This window comes from Tupaia chinensis, unplaced genomic scaffold, assembly GCF_000334495.1.
Source record: "Tupaia chinensis unplaced genomic scaffold, TupChi_1.0 Scaffold143584_1, whole genome shotgun sequence".
Lineage (NCBI taxonomy): Eukaryota > Metazoa > Chordata > Mammalia > Scandentia > Tupaiidae > Tupaia > Tupaia belangeri.
This window is the reverse complement of record NW_006203430.1, coordinates 3,250,544-3,259,286: the sequence shown is the minus strand read 5'-3', so window position 1 is coordinate 3,259,286 and position 8,743 is coordinate 3,250,544. Positions and strand designations below refer to the sequence as shown.

Genomic DNA, 8,743 nt, shown 5'->3' with positions numbered 1-8,743 from the left:
TTCCCTACATTTTTACATATAACTTAAAAAATGTGATCACATTTTGTAATTTTTTCAAACCTCTCTGCATAGAGAGCTTTTCTATACATGCAGTATTCTTCTATAATTATCATTTTTAAGGTCTGCCTATATTTCACCATTATGGAGAAATCTCCCTTTTTTGGATGTTTTATTTGCTTTTACTTTTTCACTACTACAGAAAATCATTAATGAACATTATTGTAACAAAATCTACATGCACAATTGAACATTTAGAAATGATAAGTTAGCAGATATGGAATTCTGAATTTAAAAAGTTTAATTAAAGTACAATTAAAGTACGTTTGTAGGACAGCCAGTTGGTGTGGTGGATAAGGTGGCTGGATCCCAGGTGGCCAGCTGTGCTGTTTGAGTCCCACACTCAGTGGCTTAAGAAACACACTGGGTGCATATGTGTATGCATGCCCCAAGCCCCCGAAGAAGGGAGAAATGGAGGAAAAAGATTGCAGTGTGACTACTTAATATGGGGGATATTTTTTATTTTCTCACCTTTTCTCTGTTTCTCTCTAGCAAGTGCATGCACCCTTTGACAAACTGAACAAAAAAAATGGGGCAGGCAGGTGGTGTAGTGATTCAGGTATTGGACTCCTACATGGAGTCCTGTATCTGGTGGCTTGATACTCACATTAGGCACGTGTGTGTGCGCGCGCGCGCGCCCAAAATCCCAAGAGGATAATGGAAGAGAAGAGATTGTCACAAGGCCATCTCCCTGGGGGATGATTTCTCACTTTCTCTCTGTCTCTCTAGTGAGCACTTGTGCCCTGTAGTAAACAATCTCTCTAAAACAACAACAACAAACCAAGCCTTAAAAAATTATAAAAGCAATACAACTCCCGGTCCAGCCCTGGTAAGGCAGATGAGCAGGCATCACTGAACCAGGCTGGGGCTGCCTAGGAGGTCCTAGTTCATATCCCTGACGAACCCGGACAGGCCAGACATGGTAGTGGGCACCTGTGGTCCTTGTTAACCGAGAGGCTGGGGCAGAGGATCGCCACATGGCAAGACCCTGTCAGAAAGACCTCCTCCCCTTCTCCACCCAGGCAAAGCACACACACACACACACACACACACACACACACACACACACACAGTCATTACATAAAATGTAGAAGGTACATGAAAGTTAAAGAGTCACTATTACCCTTAGTGACATCTCTTCCAAAACAACCACTGATATTTTAGTTTTTCTTCCCAGTGTTTTGGAATATTTCAAAATGCATTTATGATCAGTCACTTTATAGTCACATTTTGTGTTCAGTAGTTTTCACTTTACATGATGTGGCAGGATAACTCACCTTTGCTCAGTATTTTCCCCCAGTGTCTGTATATTCCAATTCTCAACTTAAAGGATTTTCCCAGAGGAGAATTGAGCACTGCTTAGACACTATACATATTTAAAACAAATACACCCCACCCTGGATATTGTTGAGTAGCTGCTGCTTTGAGCGTGGAGGCTGGGCCTTGGGTCTTGGCAAGGAGAGCTGGAGCCCCAACTTGAAGGGTCAGGTTGGGTGGGTTAGGGCTGTGCAGGGGCCCCATCCTACTCAGGGGCAGTTCCTGGGGAGATAATGGTACCTCAGGGAGTAAGTCTGCCCATCCAGGGCACTTAGGGAGGTTGAAGGCTGATAAGGGGCCTCCCTGCCTCTTCCAGGCTTCCTGAGTCTAAGTGTGGCACAGAAGTTGAAAAGCCACTTAGCCAGAAGGGATCAATCAGGCTGGAGTCCTGATATTGGAAGGAATTATTTATTCAAGACATCTTTCCTTGTGCTATGTGCTAGGGAGTGCTCTAGGTGCTAGGAATTCAGCACATGGACCAGGCCCTTCTCATTGAGCTTGTAACTGAGGGAGGAAGATAAGGCGTAAGTGCATAAAAGCAAAATCTAGGGAGTGGTGAGCGCTCTGCCAAGAACAAAGACTGGACAATGTGATGGGTGTGGAAATGAGTCTGTAGGTGAAGAGCTGGCAGTGGGATGACCCAGGGGAAGGTCATCTCAGGCAGAGGGACAGCTGGGAGCATTTGAAGAACAAAGAGAAAGCTCCAAGTCCAGCCAATGGCATAGAGGTGATGCCCTGGTTTTATCCTGGTGAGACCCTGAGCAGGGAATGTAGCCATACTGGGCTCTGACTTCTGACCTACAGAAACTGTAAGATAATAAATGTGTGCTGTTAAACCCTTAAGTTTGGGGTCATTTATTTGCAGGAGGAGAACATTCATACAGTGCTAGTGAGGAGGACCTTGGCATTATTGAGAGGCTCAGTAAATCTCTCCTCTGCAGGCCAGGGCTGATGGCAGGAAAGGCTATTAGAGAGCCTGGTTTCCTAACAGCAATCAGGGCAATGGGTGAAGGGAATCTATTGGGTTTTCAGGAAAGTCATGACACCTTTTTGCATAGAAAACCAGAAAAATACATCATGATTTTCCTGATGACCTAATAGAAGTGGTGGAGATGGTTATGCTAAGTATGAATGATAGCCTTAGGATGAACCACACCAGTGGGGAACATAGCTGACCCTTTAACTCATATCATCAAGTTCCTAGAGTCTGTGAGCACCCAGCATCCTAGAGGATGGAGGGAACCTCAAGTGAGAAGCAGGAGGAGATGAGCAGGGCAAGAGGTGGCTTGTAGTACATGCTGCTGTACTCAGCTGATGCCCTGGGGTTCCTGACCAGCTTGGGTGGTGAGCCCATCTCTCAGCTGTTTTGGGTGCTGGGCTAATGGTTTGTACTTATGAGTTTCTCTCAAGCCTTGCTCCTGTATAACCAAATCCACCTTTCTTGTTGCCTAGGAATTATATAGCTCCCTCTTCTGACTTCACCAGCTGATGATTCAGAACCAAAAGGAACGGGAATACAAATATCTCACTTATTTGTCCCAAGACTGCTAGAATGCACACCCCCAGAGCTTTCCACAGGATCAAGCCAACACAAAGTTTTAGTGAAACCACATTCTTGTATGGCTCCTTCCCCCGCAGCCCCTTCCCCCTATAGCTGACGTATCACTTTCTTTCTTTTTTTTAAAAAATTTATTTTATACATTTGATCACTGTACATCACTTAGCTTGTAAAGTGAATTTACCCAGCATGAATGCACTTCACACCAGTGCAGTTGAGGATGTTATACACGTTATCATCAACAGAGAATAATCCATTTCTGTGTCCCATAGATTTCTTTCCTCATACTCTCCCCCGTCTCCCACCCTCTTCCCACACTATCTTCAGTATCCCTAACCATCTTCCATGCTTCTATATCCTCTAATCTTTCAGTTTTCAATATATGTGTATCTACCCAACAGATAGGAGAACGCTCAATTGGAAAAGTGCTTGCACATCTACATTTATTGCCGCATTATTCACAGTTGCGAAGACATGGAACCAACCCATATGTCCACGAACAGATGAATGAGTTGAAAAAGTGTGGCATATATACTCTGTGGAATACTACTCACTTTCTTTTAAGAACACTACTTCAATCTTTGACTCTGCTTCTAGAGAATCCAGCCTAACACAAAGTATTCTCAAAGCCACCCTATGTGAAAGCCTTCTTCTCCAGCCTGGACCTCTCTCCTGAGTCTGGTTCTGTTCTAATTATTGACTGCCTGATGACCATTTAGATCTGAAACCCAGTTTATTTTGAATAGCACACATCACTTTCCTTCCAAATTATATTCTTTCTGGTTTTTTATTTTAATTTTTTATTTAGGCTCAAAACATTGAGGCTTCCCCTTGATTCTTCTCCTATTTTCTCTTCACTTATCAGCCAAATTCCTTTGCTTCCTACTTGCAAAACATTATTCATCCTTTTAAAATTTTTATTCGCACTCCCATCTCCTACTATTTCACACCCGGCTGACAATAAACAAAACATAACTATTTTCTCAGCCTTCGGCCACTCCAGATCATTTTCTGCAGTAGGTACAGGTTAAGTTGCCTTATGTCACCCTGATTGGGCCCCTTCCTGCTCAGAAAAAGCAACGATCGCCCATTCCCAATGAGTTAGGAAGCTACTGACCTCCTACTCATTGCTTTGGTGCTTATCTTCCCACCCATATGCCCTCTACCTCTCTCCATGTAAACTCATCTCTTGGTGAACCAAAGACCCTCACTGCTACTGCAGATGTAGAACCTCACACGTCTTCAAAGGCTCAGCTCAGAGACTACCCTCCCACATGCACTCAGTGGAAGCTGCAATTCAAGTACCCTCGCAACCATTCTGTTTTTCACTTTCAGAACAGTATTCAATGAATTACATGGAATATTCAAGGTTTTATTACAAAACACGTTTTGTGTTAGATAATTTTGCCCAACTGTAAGCTATTGTGAGTGTTTTGAACATGTTTTATGTAGGTTAGGCTAATCTGTGATGTTTAGTAGGTAATGTGTATTAAATGCACCTTTGACATATATATATATATATATATATAAGTTTATACTGTACAGGATAGAATGGGCCACCTCAGTAGCTCCTGAGGCTAACTTCATTTCTATCACCAAAATTACTTCAGCAAAACCTGGTTCCCTTAGCTTCTGCCACATCACACAGAGCTAGTGATCGAGTTTGCACAACTTAATATTTTTAACAGTGTGTTTAATGAAATATAACACTACCGTAAATTAAGAAGGATCTGTTATCCAGAGCCCCTAGATCCCAACAACCTAATTTACTTGGCTTTTGATACTTGTGAGACACTACGCATCCTTCCTCCCCAATACCATCTCCTGTCCTAATCACTTCAGGGCCTGGCATCAGTCAATTAGGAGCAGCTACATCCCAGAGCCTGCTAAATTATTCAGACCTGGTCAGTGCCTTTGTTCTGCCTTGCCCTTTTTTCCCCATGAAAATCCCACTAAAGGCTTTCCAGCAGTTCCCTGGCTCTCTCTGCTTCCTGAGTGACCCTGGAGCTTCCCCTTGTGGACTTGGGTGGTGTGACATGTTTCCTCCTCTTGTAAACTGTAACAAACTGCCTTTCAATGGCAGTTGTCTCGGGATGGGTTGGCCTCACTATACCTGAATAAATCCAAAATCCCAAGTACATTGTGAAACAATACTGTAATTCATTAAAGTCTCACAGCAATCCAGTAAACGAAAACATTGCTGTGCCAACCTGTAAAATGAGAGGATAAGGAACTCACCCGACCGCATAGAAATACCAAGTACTGTAGGTGAAATGAGATGCTGCCCATATCTCTCAACAGCCTTTATTGTACATAAGGCAAAACTCACTCAGTTCTTTTTCTCTTTGTGACTATTAATGAAACCGAGCAGGAACCCCTAAAAGGGGTGGATCCTCAGATTCCCCTTAAAGAAAAAGTAAGAATATTCCAAACTGAACATTAGGAAGGGCTTAACTAAAAGTAAAGTGTTTTTCTTAAGGTTTTTGGAATACAAGGTTCCTTTACATTGTAATGGCCCACAGTAAGGAGTAAGACTTCAGACTTTGGCTATGATAATGAAACCACACTGACCATGAATAAGGGTCATTTGACCTCTAAAGCTCTCACTTAAAGGAAAGTTAAGGTATTCATTTCAATATGTTAAGATGTTTTGTAGGATTGAAACTGCTGGCTGTGAGCTCAAAGACTCCAGGCAGAATGGCTCCAGAAACCTGAACAGAAATTTGATTATCTAAGGCCTCACCAATAAAAAATGCCCAGGAGATGATCATGCCCTTTTGAACCAATCACTGAATTGATCATGTGCCTGGGACCTCTGCTCCTAATTTTGCCCTTAAAAATGCATGTGGGGAACATCTCAGGGAGACCCCTCCTGGGTCTTTTCAGCATGAGCTGCCACTCTCCTTGCTTTGCAGTAAAGCTGTGCTTTCCTCCATCACACCATGTGCCTATGGTTTGTTTTTATGGTGCTTGGGTGAGCGAGCCTGACTGGAGTTCAGTTACATTAAGAGTATTTTGTGTATAGTTGATAGAAATTCAGAACCAAGTAGTACATTTCTCTAGCCCTATATTGTCAACTTTAAATTCATTCAGCAGAGTAAAAGTGAAAACTTCTCTTCTGTATTGTTTTCTCATTGCTGCTATAACGAATTACGTCATATTCAGTGGTTCAAAACAACACAAATTTACTGTCTTACAGTTGTGAGCTCACAAACCTAAATGGGCTAAATCAAGTGTTGGCAGGTGTGTATTCTTTCTGCAAGCTCTGAGGAAGAATCTGTAGTTTGAATGTGTCTCCCCAAAATTCACAGGTTGAGCTACTGGAATGGGATGAAGGAAGTGGAAACTTGCTTCAGTTATGGCATCCAAAAGTAGGGCTTTGGGATGAGATTAACGATTGGGTGGTTAGGGCGGGGTCCCTATTATTGAGTCCTGGTGGATTTATAAGAGGAAGTGAGGCAGGTAGGGGCTCACATCACTACAGATCATACTGAGCTCTGCTCAATAGTCTGCCTGTTGCCATTTTATGATCTCTTCGGTCATTCCAGCCACCAGAACTGTGAGTCAAATAAACCTTTATTTTGTAAATTACCCAGTCTCAGGTACTTCTGTTAGCAATGCAATTGCAGAGTAAGACAGTTGCCCTTTCTAGCCTTTAAGACCAGCAGTGTTCTTTGAGTCATGGCCTTTTTCTCTACCTTCAAAGTCATTCGTGTGCATTTTCAATTTCTCTCTGCCCTCTGGTCCTTGCCTGCCTCTTATGAGGACACTTATGATAACATTGGACCCACCATATTAGCCAAGATAATCTCCCTATCTTAAGATCCTTAATTTAATCACATCAGAAGAACCCCTTTTGTCACATACGTTAATATATTCACAAGTTCTGGAGATTAGGGCATGAACTTTTTAGGAGATCATTGTTCTACCTACCAAATCTTATGAGAAAATAGTTTTTGAAATCCAAAATGTTTTCTTAAATAAAAATTATAATTTTCCTACTTCTTTTTCATTATAATCTCACTCCTTAGGAATATTCTTCCAGAAACTTCCTATGCATATCCAAGCAGAATCGATTTACTTAATTCTACCACATGATAGCATGTGTTACACACTATTCTTTTACTTTAAAAGATTTAATATATTTTAGAGATTTCCCGTGTCACCATATTTACATTGCCTCATGACTTTTTTTTTTTTTTTTGGAGAGAGATTTTTTTTTTCTATAGGATGTGTGTGATTGCCAGGGAGACAGAAAATAAGAAATTACCCCCACCTCATCCTTGGAGATGTGATTGTGGCCACGCCACAATCCCTTCTTCTCCATTCTCTCAGGATTTTGGGCATGCATGTATGTACATGCACCTGGTGTGTTTCAAGCCGTCAGGTCTGGGACTAAAACTGCACACGGGAGTCCAGTGCCTTAACCGCTATGCCACTGCTGGCCCCATTATCTCACACTTCTTTTTTTTTTTTTTTTTTTTTTTTAGAGAGGCTGATTTGTTTTTTATTGTTATGTTTGGCTGGACACAAAACTGTCCTCCCCACCAGTGATCACCACTGGCTTCCTGGGAGGAACAGGTAGCAAAGATGGCTCCAGATGGCTCTGTGCTGCTGCTTTGGGCCTTGGGCCTTATCAAATGAGCACAGTGGGCTCCACCTTCCAACATGAAGTGCAAACTCTTCACAGTCAGACTTCACCAGGATGGAGAGGTGGTCAGAGCTGAAGGCACTTTTAATCAAGGAGCAACCTAATGCCCAAGTCCGCCTTCCTCTGGTTACTGGGATAAATCTAGACACCCGATTGGTGGAGAAGCAGCAGCCCTGTGCAGGGTAGTGCGCTGACTGAACAGGGCCCGTGGCCTGCTCACTGGTAGAACTTCTTGCTAGGGCTGCTGGCATGGTCCAGGAGCAGCTGGCACGGAGTGAACTGCTTTCCATAGGCAGCCTCGTACTTCCAGAGCCGGTCCACGATCTTCTGAGCACCGTACAGATCCACGAAGCGGAAGGGCCCTGAAAGCAGCAGCAGGACTCTGGTGAAGGAGACCGCACCACAAGCTCTAGGACAAAGTGAGACATGACCAACGAAACCAACCTCCGAGACAAGGGGGGAAGCCGAGGCCAAAGACGGCTCCGATGTCTCCCTCTGCAGGCGTGGCCAAGATCCCTTCCTGTAGGCACAAGACTGCCTCATTCACAAACCTTGTCACCAGGCGGTACTGGATGTCTTCGTCAGAGGAGACTTCAGACTTAGGCGGCACCTTCACACTTGCCAAAACACTGTCCATGTCGGAATTCACACTCTTATTCTTCACACCCTCCTGGTAGATGTAAAAGCCCTTCCCAGACTTGTGACCCAGGAAGCCCTTGGACACCATCTGCTTCAGCAGGTCTATGTTTCCACCCCCAAACCGCTCCCCGAAGGCTTTGCCTAGATCTTCTGCCACATGTTTTGCAACATCCACGCCAACTTCATCCACCAGTGTGGCAGCACCCACAGGAAAGCCAAAGCTTGTGGTCAGGGAATCCAGCTTCTTAGGGTCAACGCCTTCCTGAAAAGGAAGGGAAGCAGAGACCTCAGAAGATGGCCCTCCCAGATTCCCCACAAGGGGCCCCTGTACTAGCCCCTAGACCCAGACTTGTGCAAACCCACTTTTCTCCCCGTACCTGGCCAGGCCTAAAGACTAGTACTAGTTCATTCAGAGAAGCTCAAGTGGGGCCAAAAGTGGAAAGTCTAGGTCTTCTCTAAATCTACAGAACTTAAAAAAATATATAAATAAAAAGTTTTTTTTTTTTTTTTTTTTTTTTTTT

At 43.5% G+C, this 8,743-nt stretch overlaps 1 protein-coding gene and 1 non-coding gene across 2 annotated transcripts in view; both read right to left on the bottom strand.

The window, feature by feature from the left end:
• The window catches only part of LOC102489876 (protein THEMIS3), an 81,220-nt gene that overhangs the window by 27,086 nt on the left and 45,391 nt on the right, over window positions 1–8,743 (bottom strand). The window lies entirely within an intron of this gene.
• Window positions 4,468–4,601, bottom strand: LOC114005242 (small nucleolar RNA SNORA66). Its single transcript, XR_003547119.1, has one exon. It is a non-coding gene; the product is annotated as a small nucleolar RNA SNORA66 (small nucleolar RNA).